At 45.4% G+C, this 15,685-nt stretch overlaps 1 protein-coding gene across 1 annotated transcript in view; it reads left to right on the top strand.

Annotated features, from left to right (window-relative positions):
• Positions 1 to 1,451: 1,451 nt before the first annotated feature.
• The window catches only part of LINGO3 (leucine rich repeat and Ig domain containing 3), a 63,165-nt gene continuing 48,931 nt past the window's right edge, over positions 1,452 to 15,685 (top strand). Inside the window, exon 1 of the mRNA XM_081846214.1 lies at positions 1,452 to 1,472. The gene's annotated coding sequence lies outside the window, so the exon portion shown is untranslated. The remainder of the gene's footprint in view (positions 1,473 to 15,685) is intronic.

Here is a 15,685-nt window from a genome sequence, read left to right as displayed (position 1 = left end):
AGGAAGTTCTTCCTAATGTTTAGGTGGAATCTTTTTTCTTGTAGTTTGGAACCATTGCTCCGTGTCCGCTTCTCTGGAACAGCAGAAAACAACCTTTCTCCCTCCTCTATGTGACATCCTTTTATATATTTGAACATAGCTATCATATCTCCCCTTAACCTCCTCTTCTCCAGGCTAAACATGCCCAGCTCCCTTAGCCGTTCCTCATAAGGCATCGTTTCCAGGCCTTTGACCATTTTGGTTGCCCTCCCCTGGACACGTTCCAGTTTGTCAGTGTCCTTCTTGAACTGTGATGCCCAGAACTGGACACAGTACTCCAGGTGAGGTCTGACCAGAGCAGAATACAGTGGCACTATTACTTCCCTTGATCTAGATGCAATACTCCTATTGATGCAGCCCAGAATTGCATTGGCTTTTTTAGCTGCCGCGTCACGCTGTTGGCTCATGTCAAGTTTGTGGTCAACCAAGACTCCTAGATCCTTTTCACATGTACTGCTCTCAAGCCAGGTGTCATGGCACTGTGCCCGGGCGTGCGGCTGACTAGGACCCAGTTGTCCTAAAGCAGGGGTGCCCAAACTTTTGATTACGTGAACATGAGTGAGGGCAGACCAAAATTGTTGAGTTTTTTTAGGTTTGCAGTTGTTGAGCTTTTTTTACGATTTTACCCCAAAGTTGCTGAACACTTTTGGGGGATTCAAGTTGTTGAGCTTTTTTTGGGATTTGACCCCAAGAAATAAACTGCCACAGGAGCCGGATTGAGTCCCAGAATGGATTTTAAATTGCAGGGCACACCTGCAATTTGCGGGACACTGCGGAGACCCCACTCTCAGGCACAAATATCTCTGAATGATTTATCAAGTAACGGGGAAACACCCCCCCCCCGCTAATTCAGGCCTCAGGCTGGTTCTCCCGGCTTCTCTTCATCCCCCTAGCTTGGCCCCCTCTACCTAAAGCTTGCTTCCATTTCTCAGCACAGGCCCACAGGAAGTCAACTTGGGGGGCTGGGAAGGCAGGGGCGTAGGTCAACCACAGAATGGTAGCCTTGGAAGGCGACCTCGAGCGTCATCTAGTCCAACGCGCTTTCCGTAGGACGGAGCGAGGGCGCCCCCTGCTGGGCCGGGGCTTAGGCTCCTGCCGACGAGGCTCCTTCTCCCCAGAGGCTAAGTCTGGAGCAAACGGGGTGAGGGGCGGGCAGAATTCTGCATGCCACTGATGCCCCATAGACCCCCCCCCCCGCCAAGCAAGTCCTCCGGGGCGCGCGCTCTGCTGTGCTCTTTTCGGTCCCCGTCGTGTTTGGGGGAAGCCGCCCTTCCCTGGGCTCTCGGAGGGACTCGCCAGCGAGCGGCGGCGGCGGCTCCGGGGCGCGCTCAGCCGGGCCGCCGCGCGCCCCCGCGCAGCTGCCGGGCGTGGAGCGCGACGCGGAGTGGCAGGCCGGGCGGGCTCGGAGGCGCCGGCGGGGAGCAGCCGCCCAGGTAGGGCCGGGCCGGGCCGGGCGGGGGGGGGCGGGCAGGTCTTGGTCTGCTCCGGGCGCCCGAGGGGGTCTCCTGGAAGGAAGCGAGGCGGCGGCGGGGGATGCAGCCCCTTCCTTCCGCAGCAACAGGCGCTCCTCGAAGTGAGGCCACCACTCGGGGCTCCTCGTTCGCCTGTGCTCGGAGAGCTGCTTTCCCCGGTGATCTGCGAGGGCTCCGCGTCCCCGCGACTCGGTGAGGCCTCCTCCTTGGTCCTCTGGTCGAGCAACGCAGATCTGGCGCCCATTTCTCCTGCTCTTTTTCAATGGTGCGATCCTGAGCAGCGTCGCCACGCTCATGGGAGGAGAGGCGACTGCGCAAAGGGCCGCCTGCCCGCGCCTCTGCTGCCCTCGTGTCCAGGGATTTGCCATGGGGAGATGCAGGATGCTGGCCGAAGTGGGTCTCCTTTGGCCTCATTCGGTTCTGGTCTTCCAGATTCTCCCTGCCATTTGTTCAGACCGAGGACCCTCTTGCCTCCTTTGAGTGCCCCCCCCTTCCCCTTGCAAATACTTGGTCTTTTCTCTCCCTGCACACAGATGGTTGTTCTCTGCGGCGTCTCGTGCGCTCCAATGCGCATGGTGTGATGGGGAGGGGAGAGGAGAGACAGAACTCCTGGGTCCTGCTCCGGACTCCTCTTGAGCAAGTCTGTGCTGCGGACGTGAAAGGGGAGCTCTCCCCTTGTGCGGGGGGGGGGGGTGAGCACACACACGCGCACACTTTTCTTCAGTAACAGTTTCTAATCTGTGTGGAACCTCTTTTAATTGTGCACTGAGGGGGTCACAGCTGGGCACAATCTGCCCTGATCCAGACTCTCCCAAGATCATCAACATGGTGCTTGCTTGCTTGCTTGCTTGCTTGCCTCCCTAAGTCCCACTGTGTTCCCTAGGCCGTTCTTGGAATTGTGACCTCTGTCACATGCAGACACCTTCCAGGAGCCACAGGTGAGAGCTGAGAGCGGGGGGGGGGGGGGGACGACGACGACCAAAAGTGGACAATAACCCCCAACAGGAGCAGGACGTGCCCCTCCCCATACAGCCCATAACCCCTCTCCTGCAGTATATCAGTCATCCTGAACTGCCTGCCACAAGCCTCTTGGTGATTGTGGCGTTTTCTGCAATTAGAATAACTTGAACTAGGAAGTCATCAGACCCTCTGGTCGAGTTTGAATTGCTGATGTTCATGGGTCCTGGTGGCTTCCCTTCTTCATTTAAGACTGAATTTTGAAGGACCCAAAACAGTTAGTACACCAGGAAGTGCCATAAAACAGGCCACAAGTGTGCTTAGCAGTTGTTGTTTTTGGAGGGGTTGGTGCATGTGTGAGAGTCCCTGTGAATCCCTGTGAGTTATAAAGAGCTGCAAGACAGTCCTGTGAGGCATGCAAATTGTGAATTAGGGCACAGATGGTTCCCTCCAAGTTTCATTTTAAGATGCCTTGATAAAGATATTTATGGCTGCTTTTTTATTCTGCATCTATACATACCGTCCAACCTACCTACCCACCCCCACACATTCTAACTGAAGGCTGGAACAGATGTTTGGTTTCCTGTTCCCCAGTGGAGAATATTTGTGCCTTCTGGCCTTTTGGTAGATGCTGCTGCTGTCACTGTTCTTGCTCAGGGTCTTCGTTTCCTGCCTCTTTGATGGCCTTACCTGGCCAAGTGCTTCCTCTGGCTTCCTTTCCACATCCAGTGGTCCTGGACTAGCACCTTCCAGTGTTGAGGGCTGCCAACCAGCTCTAATGGTGAGAAGATGGCCTTGGGTTTGTTTCTCATTTGGCAACTTGTCCAGCTTTCCAGGTTATTTTGGCAGCTTCTTTGGAAACTGATTCAGCTGAAATGAGCAAGCACTTCTCTTCCAGGAGAGCTTGTTGACTCCAAGCCTGAGTGTTACTGGTGGTGATAAGATGCTGCATTTGGTGTGCAAAGAGCTGTTCAGGATGCTGTGTATGGCTTCAGCACCCCTTCCTCAGAGCTGCTGCTCTGGAGGAGATTGGGAGAACCCATGGCGGAGTTGGGGCAGGGGAACCCTCCAGAGCCCTCACTGCAGATTGCCTGAGTTGTGTCTGATCTCCAAGGAAGTGCCGTGAGCAGCCTTCCTTTGCCCCCTTAGGCTTTTGCTACAGAGACGGCCTCTTAGAATCATGGAATCCTAGAGTTGGAAGAGACCACAAGGGCCATCGAGTCCAACCCCCTGCCAAGCAGGAAACACCATCAGAGCACTCCTGACATATGGTTGTCAAGCCTCTGCTTAAAGACCTCCAAAGAAGGAGACTCCACCACACTCCTTGGCAGCAAATTCCACTGTCAAACAGCTCTTACTGTCAGGAAGTTCTTCCTAATGTTTAGGTGGAATCTTCTTTCTTGTAGTTTGGATCCATTGCTCCGTGTCCGCTTCTCTGGAGCAGCAGAAAACAACCTTTCTCCCTCCTCTATGTGACATCCTTTTATATATTTGAACATGGCTATCATATCACCCCTTAACCTCCTCTTCTCCAGGCTAAACATGCCCAGCTCCCTTAGCCGTTCCTCATAAGGCATCGTTTCCAGGCCTTTGACCATTTTGGTTGCCCTCCTCTGGACCCGTTCCAGTTTGTCAGTGTCCTTCTTGAACTGTGGTGCCCAGAACTGGACACAGTACTCCAGGTGAGGTCTGACCAGAGCAGAATACAGTGGCACTATTACTTCCCTTGATCTAGATGCAATACTCCTATTGATGCAGCCCAGAATTGCATTGGCTTTTTTAGCTGCTGTGTCACACTGTTGGCTCATGTCAAGTTTGTGGTCAACCAAGACTCCTAGATCCTTTTCACATGTACTTTTTACATGTACCCAAGACAGAACCCTGTGGCACCCCACTAGTCACTCTTCTCCAGATGAAGAGGAACCATTGATGAGCACCCTTTGGGTTCGGTCAGTCAGCCAGTTACAAATCCACTGAGTGGTAGCATAGTCAAGACCTCATTTTACCAGCTTTTTTATAAGAATATCATGGGGCACCTTGTCAAATGCCTTGCTGAAATCAAGGTAGGCTACATCCACTGCGTTCCCTTCATCTACCAGGCTTGTAATTCTGTCAAAAAACGAGATCAGGTTAGTCTGACATGACTTATTTTTCAGAAATCCATGCTGACTATTCGTGATCACAGCATTCCTTTCTAGGTGCTCACAGACTGTTTGCTTAATGATCTGCTCCAGAATCTTCCCTGGTATTGATGTCAGACTGACGAGGCGGTAATTATTTAGGTCCTCTCTTTTCCCCTTTTTGAAAATAGGGACAACATTTGCCCTCCTCCAGTCTGCCGGGACTTCGCCTGTACTCCAGGAATTCTCAAAGATGGTCGTGGAAGGAAGCATATATTACACTTATACCAAAAACAGAGTCTGAAGAGACACAGCTTAAGAACTACTGCCCTATATCATTGCTCAATGTGGATTACAAAATTTTTGCTGTTATTATGGCTAAAAGGCTAAAAAAGGTACTGGTAGAAGAAATCCATAAAGACCAAGCGGGCTTTCTCCCAGGGAGACTCTTGTCTGACAATACGAGGAATATAATTAACATTTTAGAAAAACTACAAGTGAAGATCAATACTAAAGCAGTTTTGATATTTGTGGACGCGGAGAAAGCCTTTGACAATATTTCTTGGGGTTTCATGAAGAAAAATTTACAGGGAATGGGGGTAGGCCAAGGTTTTGAAAACAGTATAGGTGCAATCTATTCAGAACAAAAAGCTAAATTAATTGTGAACAATGTACTTACAGAAGAGTTTAAGATTGGGAAAGGAACACGACAGGGGTGCCCAATCTCCCCATTGCTTTTTATATCGGTCCTGGAGGTTTTGCTAAATATGATTAGAAAGGACCAATTGGTTAAAGGTATACAAGTCGGAGCCAAACAATACAAATTGAAAGCATTCGCTGATGATTTGGTATTGACATTACAGGAGCCAGAATCTAGTACTAAAAGAGTATTGGAATTGATTCAAGAATTTGGTCAGGTAGCAGGTTTTAAGTTGAATAAGTTGAAAACTATGGTTTTAGAGAGAAATCTAACAGCAATTGAGAGAGAGAAGTTTCAGAAGGAGACAGGATTAACATTGGTTAAGAAAGTGAAATACCTAGGGGTTTACATGACTGCTAAGAATGTGAACTTATTTAAAGATAATTATGAAAAATGTTGGACGGAAGTGAAAAAGGATTTAGAAATATGGACAAATTTGAAGTTATCATTGCTAGGCCGAATTGCTGCGATAAAAATGAATGCATTGCCAAGGATGTTTTTTTTTTGTTTGTTTCAAACATTGCAAATTTTGGACAAAATGGAATGTTTCAAGAAGTGGCAGAAAGATATTTCTAGATTTGTGTGGCAGGGCAAGAAGCCCCAAATAAAATTTAAAATATTAACTGATGCTAAAGAAAGAGGTGGATTTGCCCTGCCAGACCTTAAGCTTTATTATGAGTCAGCCGAATTTTGTTGGCTGAAGGAATGGCTACTTCTTGAAAACACTGATGTATTGGATTTGGAAGGGTTTAGCAACGTATTTGGTTGGCATGCATACTTGTGGTATGATAAGGCCAAAGCACATAAAGCGTTTAAAAACCATGTTGTCAGGAAAGCATTGTTTAATGTCTGGACAAGATCTAAGGATTTGCTTGAAAACAAAACTCCAAGGTGGTTGTCACCAATGGAAGCAAAGGCTCTGAAAAAGCTCAATATGGAAGCCGAAATATTGGGAAATATTGGAACAAGAAGGAGACAGATTAAAGCTGCAGAGTTTTGAAAAACTAAAAAACAAAGTACGGGATTGGCTTCATTATTATCAAATAATGGAAGCTTATAATTTGGATAAGAAAATTGGTTTTCAGGTGGAGAAATCAAAATTGGAAACAACTGTTAGATCCTAAAACTAAGAACTTGTCAAGAATGTATAACTTGCTGTTGAAATGGAATACTCAGGATGAAACGGTGAAATCTGCTATGATAAAATGGGCACAAGATGTTGGACATAACATTATGATTGCTGACTGGGAACAGTTATGGACCATAGGTATCAAGTTTATGGCATGTAATGCCTTAAGAGAGAATATAATGAAAATGATATACAGGTGGTACATAACACCAGTCAAGCTTGCAAAAATCTATCATTTGCCCGATAACAAATGTTGGAAATGTAAAGAGACTGAAGGTACATTCTTTCACCTTTGGTGGATGTGCCCAAGGATTAAGACCTTCTGGGAGATGATTTATAATGAAATGAAAAAGGTATTTAAATATACCTTTCTGAAGAAACCAGAGGCCTTTCTCCTGGGCATGGTCGGCCAATTGGTGCCAAAGAAGGACAGAACTTTTTTTATGTATGCAACAACAGCAGCAAGAATACTCATCGCAAAGTATTGGAAGACACAAGATTTACCCACCCGGGAAGAATGGCAGATGAAAGTGATGGACTATATGGAACTGGCGGAGATGACTGGCAGAATCCGAGACCAAGGTGAAGAGTTGGTGGAAGAAGATTGGAAAAAATTTAAAGTTTATCTACAGAAACATTGTAAAATCCAGGAATGTTAGAAGAATGTTGGAATGAAGTAATGTGGTTTTAGCAGAAATGATATAAAGGATTAGGTAAAAATTGATTTTTTTAATTGGTGAAAGACGAGAATGTAAAATTACAGTATATTAAGATAAATTATTAGGATAAAAACAAAGCTGGAAAGGATTTGCTGAAATGTCCAATTGAACTAGAATACGAAAAAGGGAGGTGTGAGGAGGTCAAGGAAATAAGCAAAGGAAAGAAAGTTATGTAAAGGTTCGAGCTGTTTTTTCTTTCTTTCTTTTTTTAAATGATATTTATTGTAGTTTCACATAATATACAAAAAACCAAAAACAACCTTCCAGAGAAAATATAAAGAGAAAAAAAAGAAAAGACAGAAAAAAAGACAAAAATTAAAAAGAAAAAAGAATATTCCTCATTTATAATCCTGATTTTCAGTAACTTTTTTCCGCGACTTCCCCTCGCCTCCCTTTCTTGTATTCCATGTACGAATATTAGTTCAACATGTTCTTATCCCTAATTTTTTAACCCTGATTTATTAATTATACTTAATACAATTTATGTATCAAATTTCAACTTATAAACATTGGTCATTGTGCTTAAAGACTTTTACTAAGATCGACCCTGTTTCCCTTCCACGGATTCCCCATCTTTGTATTGATAACAAAGCAAAAAAGAAGAAACATTAGAAAAAATCAAAATTTATTTGTACACCCTTCGGATTCCCAGACCCCACCCTCCCTTTCCCGGTTTCAATCCCTAAATCATTATCTATTAGTCCATCTGGTATCAGCCTGGATTCCTCACATCAGAGGCTCTTAATTCTCTCTCAGTTCCTATCTGCCGTTTTTTTTGATAGTCCTTTGTATTAACCACCAAATCTCGGAAGGGCTCTATCCCAAAGATATCCATGTTCCTTCCAGCCGGGCCTCCATATTTAAAGGAGGGACTCAGAACTTGTTTCTTAATCCTTTTAGGTCCAAATGTCCCAAAATCTTCAGATCTCCACAAAAGGAGGTCTTTCCATTCCTCCTTCTTCAATTCAATCCAAATTTTCATCACCCAGTCCTTTTTTTCTTTTATATCCATCTTGACAGGCCTCCGGCTCTCCTTTGCCTTCTGCAGCATTTCAGCCCCTCCTTCCTGCTGCTCCTGTTCAACCAATATCTCTTTCTCCACTTCCTTAGGTTTCTCAAGTTTCCTTTCTTGTTCAGCTGCCTGGACTGTAGACAAAACATGACTTTGCTCTACCAATTTTCTCACGAGAAAGGCAACCTCATCAGCTAGTATTTTCCGGCCTATTTCCATTCTTGTAGTGTCCCTGAACCCCCTCTAGAGGGATTCTGGTTATTAAGTATTCCTTACTCTTCCAGCCCAACAGTCCAGTTAACTTGTTTCAATTTCTTCTTTATTTTCAACAATTTATCACTATATTGTAGCAAATGTAACCAGCAAAAACATCAGAAACAAAGTTCTCTGTTTTTCCCCACTTTGACAGCTAATTTGACAGCTGTCAAAGTCTTCTATGTCTCCTCAGCAGGCTCCTCTCACGGATCACTCCCGGATCCCGGGGGGGGGGGACTTTAGCTCTCAAAGTTAGCTCTTATCCTCCAGCACGATTACTTATACTGTCAATCCATGTAGTTAATAGTTTAGTCCAATAAAAAGGAGATATTCTCTCGACCTTACTTATTTAGTCCTTGCTCCAGATTGTTTACAAGAAAGGGAAGACGGACTTCCTTTTTGCGTCTTCCCCGATCGTGTCAAATTCAATAAAACTTTGCCTTTTAGAAGTCCAATTTCCGTATTACTCACGGGTTGTTGCTTTTAGTCCGAATGTTCCCAGGAAAAAGTCAGCGCTGTCCGTCCATGGCATGTGGCTTCACTCAGCAGGGGAAGCAGAGGACTCTCAGTACCACGCCGCTCCCCATCCCCCGTTCCGGAGCCTTTAAAAAGGCTCCTTCGCAGGTCGGGGGGCGCAAATGGTGCCCGCCGAGTCACCAGGTCCACAGCCTTCCGCGCCTGTGGTTTTTTAGGGTCCCCGCGTCGCCGCCGCGGCAGGACCCGACCCCTGCTAAGCCGATTCCCTCCGGAGCTCGGAGGGAATCCGTCATTCAGCGATGGCGCTAACCCGGAAGTCAAGAGAGACAGCTGTTTTTTCTTTTTTTTCTTTTTTTTAACAGTTTGTATTTTATTTTCTGTATTTTATTTATTTTTATTTTTTTGCTTTTTCTAATTTTCTTTTTGTAATCTTTAAAATTTGAATAAATATTATTATTATTATTTTTAAAAAAGGAATTCTCAAAGATGACTGCCAGTGCTTCTGTGATCACATCTGCCAGTTCTTTTAATACTCTTGGATGCAGTTCATCTGGCCCTGGAGACTTGAATACATCTAGACTAGCCAAGTATTCTTGTACTATCTTCTTAGTTATTCTGGGCTGTGTTTCCTCTGCTGAATCATTTGCTCCAAATTCTTCAGGTCGGGCATTGTTTTCTTTATTGGAGAAGACTGAGGCAAAGAAGGCATTGAGGAGTTCAGGCCTTTCTGTGTCCCCTGTTTGCATTTCACCATCTTCTCCTCTGAGTGACCCCACTGTTTCTTTGTTCTTCCTTTTGCTACGAACATACCCATAAAAGCCTTTTTTGTTGCTTTTAACTTCTCTAGCAAGCCTGAGTTCATTCTGTGCTTTAGCTTTTCTGACTTTGTGTCTACACGTGCTGGCTATTTGTTTGAATTCCTCTTTGGTGGTTTCCCCCCTTTTCCATTTTTTGTACACATCGTTTTTTAATCTTAACTCAGTTAAAAGTTCTTTAGATAGCCACCCTGGCTTCTTTAGGCACCTTCCATGTTTCCGTCTCATTGGTATTGCCTGAAGTTGTGCTTTTACTATCTCCCTCTTAACAAACTCCCAGCCATCATGAACCCTTTTAGTATTCCCTTTAGCCATCATGAATTCCTTTTAGTATTACTGTCCATGGGATCTCACCCAGCACTTCCCTAAGTTTTATGAAGTCGGCTTTCTTAAAGTCAAGAAATTGACTTTCTTAAAGTCAAGAAATTGAGTCCTAGTATGCTTAGCTGCTCCTTTCCGCTGTATAGTAAACTTCAGAAGAGCATGATCACTCGCGCCTAATGATCCTTCCACTTCTACCCCACTAACCAGGTCATCAACATTGGTTAGGACCAGATCTAAAATGGCTGTTCCTCTTGTTGCTTCTCCCACTTTCTGGACAACGAAGTTGTCTGCAAGGCCAGTGAGGAATCTGTTTGACCTTATGCTCTTGGCTGAGTTTGACATCCAACAAATATCCGGGTAATTGAAGTCCCCCATTACTACTATCTCCCTTCCTTTTGCATGCTTGGCCATCTGTTCCAGGAAGGCATCATCTATGTCCTCCGTTTGGCTTGGGGAACTATAGTAAACTCCCACAATGAGGTCCCTGTTATTCTTCTCTCCCTTAATTTTGACCCAAATGCTCTCACTTTGGCTTTGAGGTTCTAAATCTTGGATCTCTTCACAGGAATACACATCCCTGACATATAACGCCACACCTCCTCCTTTCTTGTCTGGTCTGTTTCTCTGAAATAGATTGTATCCCTAATCATGATCATCTTCATCAATTGATAGACTCCTACCTTCAGGAGCACTAAAGGGTGCTCATCAATGGTTCCTCTTCATCCTGGAAAATTTGACAAGGTGCCCCATGATATTCTTGTAAAGAAGCTGGTAAAATGCGGTCTTGACTATGCTACCACTCAGTGGATTTGTAACTGGCTGACTGACCGAACCCAAAGGGTGCTCATCAATGGTTCCTCTTCATCCTGGAGAAGAGTGACTAGTGGGGTGCCACAGGGTTCTGTCTTGGGCCCGGTCTTATTCAACATCTTTATCAACGACTTGGCTGATGGACTCAAGGGCATACTGATCAAATTTGCAGATGACACCAAACTGGGAGGGGTGGCTAGCACCCCAGAGGACAGGATCACACTTCAAAACGACCTTGACAGATTAGAGAACTGGGCCAAAACAAACTAGATGAATTTTAACAGGGAGAAATGTAAAGTATTGCACTTGGGCAAAAAAAATGAGAGGCACAAATACAAGATGGGGGACACCTGGCTTGAGAGCAGTACATGTGAAAAGTATCTAGGAGTCTTGGTTGACCACAAACTTGACATGAGCCAACAGTGTGACGCGGCAGCTAAAAAAGCCAATGCAATTCTGGGCTGCATCGATAGGAGTATAGCATCTAGATCAAGGGAAGTAATAGTGCCACTGTATTCTGCTCTGGTCAGACCTCACCTGGAGTACTGTGTCCAGTTCTGGGCACCACAGTTCAAGAAGGACACTGACAAACTGGAATGTGTCCAGAGGAGGGCAACCAAAATGGTCAAAGGCCTGGAAACGATGCCTTATGAGGAATGGCTAAGGGAGCTGGGCATGTTTAGCCTGGAGAAGAGGAGGTTAAGGGGTGATATGTTCAAATATCACCCCTTGTTCAAATATCCTGAACAAATATCCTTGTTCAAATATCACCCCTTGTTCAAATATCACGCCATGTTCAAATATATAAAAGGATGGCACAGAGAGGAGGGAGAAAGGTTGTTTTCTGCTGCTCCAGAGAAGCGGACACGGAGCAAAGGTTCCAAACTACAAGAAAAAAGATTCCACCTAAACATTAGGAAGAACTTCCTGACAGTAAGAGCTGTTTGACAATGGAATTTGCTGCCAAGGAGTGTGGTGGAGTCTCCTTCTTTGTTTTTTTTTATAATAATTTTTTATTGATTTTCCAGCACAAATTATGAACAGAACAACACACAAAGAAACATACAAAAACATATAAACATGTATAATTTCAAAACCTCTTTTTCATTAACCTTACTTCCCGGACTTCCCCTTACCTCCCCTTTTCTGCATCCTGTTTTAAACTTTTTTCCAACAACTCCTCACGTCAATCCAATAATAACATTTTCTTATTTTAATTTCATTCTCAAACTTAATCGGTTACAGCTGTAATTCTATATTTTCCTTTCCCCTGACATTTTAGACCTCATTAATTTTGCAATAGTTCTTAAGATATACTTTAAATTTCTTCCAATCTTCTTCCACCGTCTCTTTTTCTTGATCACGGATTCTGCCGGTCATCTCCGCCAAACCCATATAGTCGATCACCTTCGCCTGCCATTCTTCCAGCGTAGGTAGTTCTTGTGTCTTCCAATACTTTGCTAAGAGAATCCTTGCTGCTGTAGTAGCGTACATAAAAAACGTTCTATCCTTCCTTGACACCAGTTGGCCGACCATGCCCAGGAGAAATGCCTCTGGTTTCTTATGAAAAGTACATTTAAGTACCTTCTTAATTTCATTATAAATCATTTCCCAGAAGGCCTTAATCCTCGGGCAAGTCCACCAAAGGTGATAGAAGGTACCTTCAGTCACATTACATTTCCAGCATTTGTTATTGGGCAGATGATCAATTTTTGCAAGCTTGACCGGGGTCATGTACCACCTGTAAATCATTTTCATAATATTTTCTCTTAAGGCATTGCATGCCGTGAATTTTATACCGGTGGTCAATAACTGTTCCCAGTCAGCAAACATAATGTCATAACCAAAGTCTTGTGCCCACTTAATCATAGCTGATTTAACTGTCTCATCTAGTGTAATCCACTTCAACAGCAAGTTATACATTCTTGATAGATTCTTAGTATTGGGTTCTAACAGTTCTGTTTCTAGTTTTGATCTCTCCAGCTGGAAGCCAATTTTCCTGTCTTGTTTAAATACCTCCATTATTTGGTAATAGTGAAGCCAATCTCTTACTTTAGACTTCAATTTCTCAAAACTCTGTAGTTTAATTTTCCCACTATCTTGCTCTAAAATTTCGCCATATCTTGGCCATTTAGATTCCATATTAAGAAGTCTCCTTCTTTGGAGGTCTTTAAGCAGAGTCTTGACAACCATATGTCTCTTTCCAGGCTTACAAATTAAAAGGGAACTTCTCAGCAATGGGACACCCAAGCAACAGAATCATAGAATCATAGAATAGAATCACAGTACTCCAGGTGAGGTCTGACCAGAGCAGAATACAGTGGCACTATTACTTCCCTTGATCTAGATGCAATACTCCTATTGATGTATTGATGTGACTCCTATGTGATGGATGTCACATAGAGGAGGGAGAAAGGTTGTTTTCTGCTGCTCCAGAGAAGCGGACACGGAGCAATGGATCCAAACTACAAGAAAGAAGATTCCACCTAAACATTAGGAAGAACTTCCTGACAGTAAGAGCTGTTTGACAGTGGAATTTGCTGCCAAGGAGTGTGGTGGAGTCTCCTTCTTTGGAGGTCTTTAAGCAGAGGCTTGACAACCATATGTCAGGAGTGCTCTGATGGTGTTTCCTGCTTGGCAGGGGGTTGGACTCGATGGCCCTTGTGGTCTCTTCCAACTCTATGATTCTAGGATTCTATGAAAGTGCACGTAGATAAATAGGTACCGCTCTGGCGGGAAGGTAAACGGCGTTTCCGTGCGCTGCTCTGGTTTGCCAGAAGCGGCTTAGTCATGCTGGCCACATGACCCAGAAGCTCCCTCGACCTATGCTTTTGTCCAAGTATTATGTCTTTTTAAAAAAATGTATTCTGAAAAACAAGAAGTCTGGGAAGAGACCAGCGAGTGTAAGTGTCTTGGAAGTGGGGGAGATGGAAACAGACTAGATTTCATATTCACTCGATATCTCTTTCAAATCTCCGCTTAGAGCAGCAGTGAAGGCATCACATCAGGTGAAAGTGCTGCAAAGAAGGGGAGGGGAGGGATGGGATGGATGGCTCAGCTGAGAACATCAAATTGACTTCTGGCCATGACTGCCTAAGCTTTATGGAAGGCTATTTTTAAAGTGTTTATCTGCAGTTTACCTCTTCTGACAAAACAAATACAGTACAGTGGTACCTCAGGTTAAGTACTTAATTTGTTCCGGAGGTCCGTTCTTAACCTGAAACTGTTCTTAACCTGAAGCACCACTTTAGCTAATGGGGCCTCCTGCTGCCGCCGCCGCACAATTTCTGTTCTCATCCTGAAGCAAAGTTCTTAACCCAAGGTACCAGGGGCGCCGACTTATAAAAAATATTGGGGGGGCCCATATCGGGGTCCTGCCCCGGGAAGTTTTATAAGATCCGCTCCTGGCCCGTTGCTGCTGCTGCCGCCCGCCTCGTGGCCCCCTCGCCAGCTGAGGGAGGGAGAGAGACCGAGAAGGAGAGAGATGCGTGGTGGGCAAGGCAAGTGCCCGCTGCGCCTCGCCTCCCACCGCCCCTCGTGCCGGCCGCCCCCTCCCCTCCCTTCCCCGCGCGCTCGCTCGCCCTCCCTCCTCACCCCAGCTCTTGGCCGTTTGCCCCAGGAACTCGCCGCTGTTGGGGTTGTAGATGAACCTCCGCAACTTGGCCATAGACTGGCTGAAGGGCTTCTCCTCCTCCTTGGCCATAGCGAGAGAGAGAGAGAGAGAGGGAGGCTGGAAAGAGACAGGGAGCTCGGCGGTTCGCGGGCGGCGGTTTTTTCCCTGCCGAAACAACAGCGGCTCCTCAGAACCGCTAAGTAACTCTCCCTCAGGCACCCGGCGGGAGAGCAGAAGAGAGGAAAAGGAAAGAGGGGCTGGGCCAGTCGCACGCACCGAGCAAAACTACTCGCACCGCCTCTTTTACTACCGTAATAATTATTTGTTTTAACTCATTACTGAATGTATTTTAAAAGGTAACTATCATCAAACAAGGAAAATAAAAAATACCAACATAATTTTGTGATTTTACAAAGCATAATATAACTACCGTATTTTTCGCTCTATAACACGCACCTGACCATAACATGCACATCGTTTTTAGAGGAGGAAAACAAGGGAAAAAAACATTCTGAATGAAACAGTGGATGTATCATTTTTGTGCTTCATGCTGTGGCCACAGACATGTGATCTGATGGTGAATTTGGGGTGACCCAGTGCAAAAATCCTGAGGATCCATGTGGATCCATGTTTTGTAACCACGTTTTTGCACCATTGCAGCCCCAGGCAACAGTGGGTGCGTGATTTTGGGGGGGCAGGCTGTAGCCATGGACATGGTATGTGATCTGATGGTGAATTTGGGCTGACCCAATGCAAACATCCTTAGGATCCATGTGGATCCATGCTTTTTAACCACATTTTTGCACCATTGCAGCCCCAGGCAACAGTGGGTGCGTGATTTTGGGGGGACAGGCTGTAGCCATGGACATGCTATGTGATCTGATGGTGAATTTGGGCTGACCCAATGCAAAGATCCTGAGGATCCATGTGGATCCATGTTTTGTAACCACGTTTTTGCACCATTGCAGCCCCAGGCAACAGTGGGTGCGTGATTTTGGGGGGGGGCAGGCTGTAGCCATGGACATGCTATGTGATCTGATGGTGAATTTGGGCTGACCCAATGCAAAGATCCTTAGGATCCATGTGGATCCATGCTTTTTAACCACATTTTTGCACCATTGCAGCCCCAGGCAACAGTGGGTGCGTGATTTTGGGGGGGGGCAGGCTGTAGCCATGGACATGCTATGTGATCTGATGGTGAATTTGGGCTGACCCAATGCAAAGATCCTGAGGATCCATGTGG

Source organism: Podarcis erhardii, assembly GCF_964252035.2.
Source record: "Podarcis erhardii genome assembly, chromosome: 18".
Lineage (NCBI taxonomy): Eukaryota > Metazoa > Chordata > Lepidosauria > Squamata > Lacertidae > Podarcis > Podarcis erhardii.
This window is presented reverse-complemented; position numbering and strand designations above follow the sequence as displayed.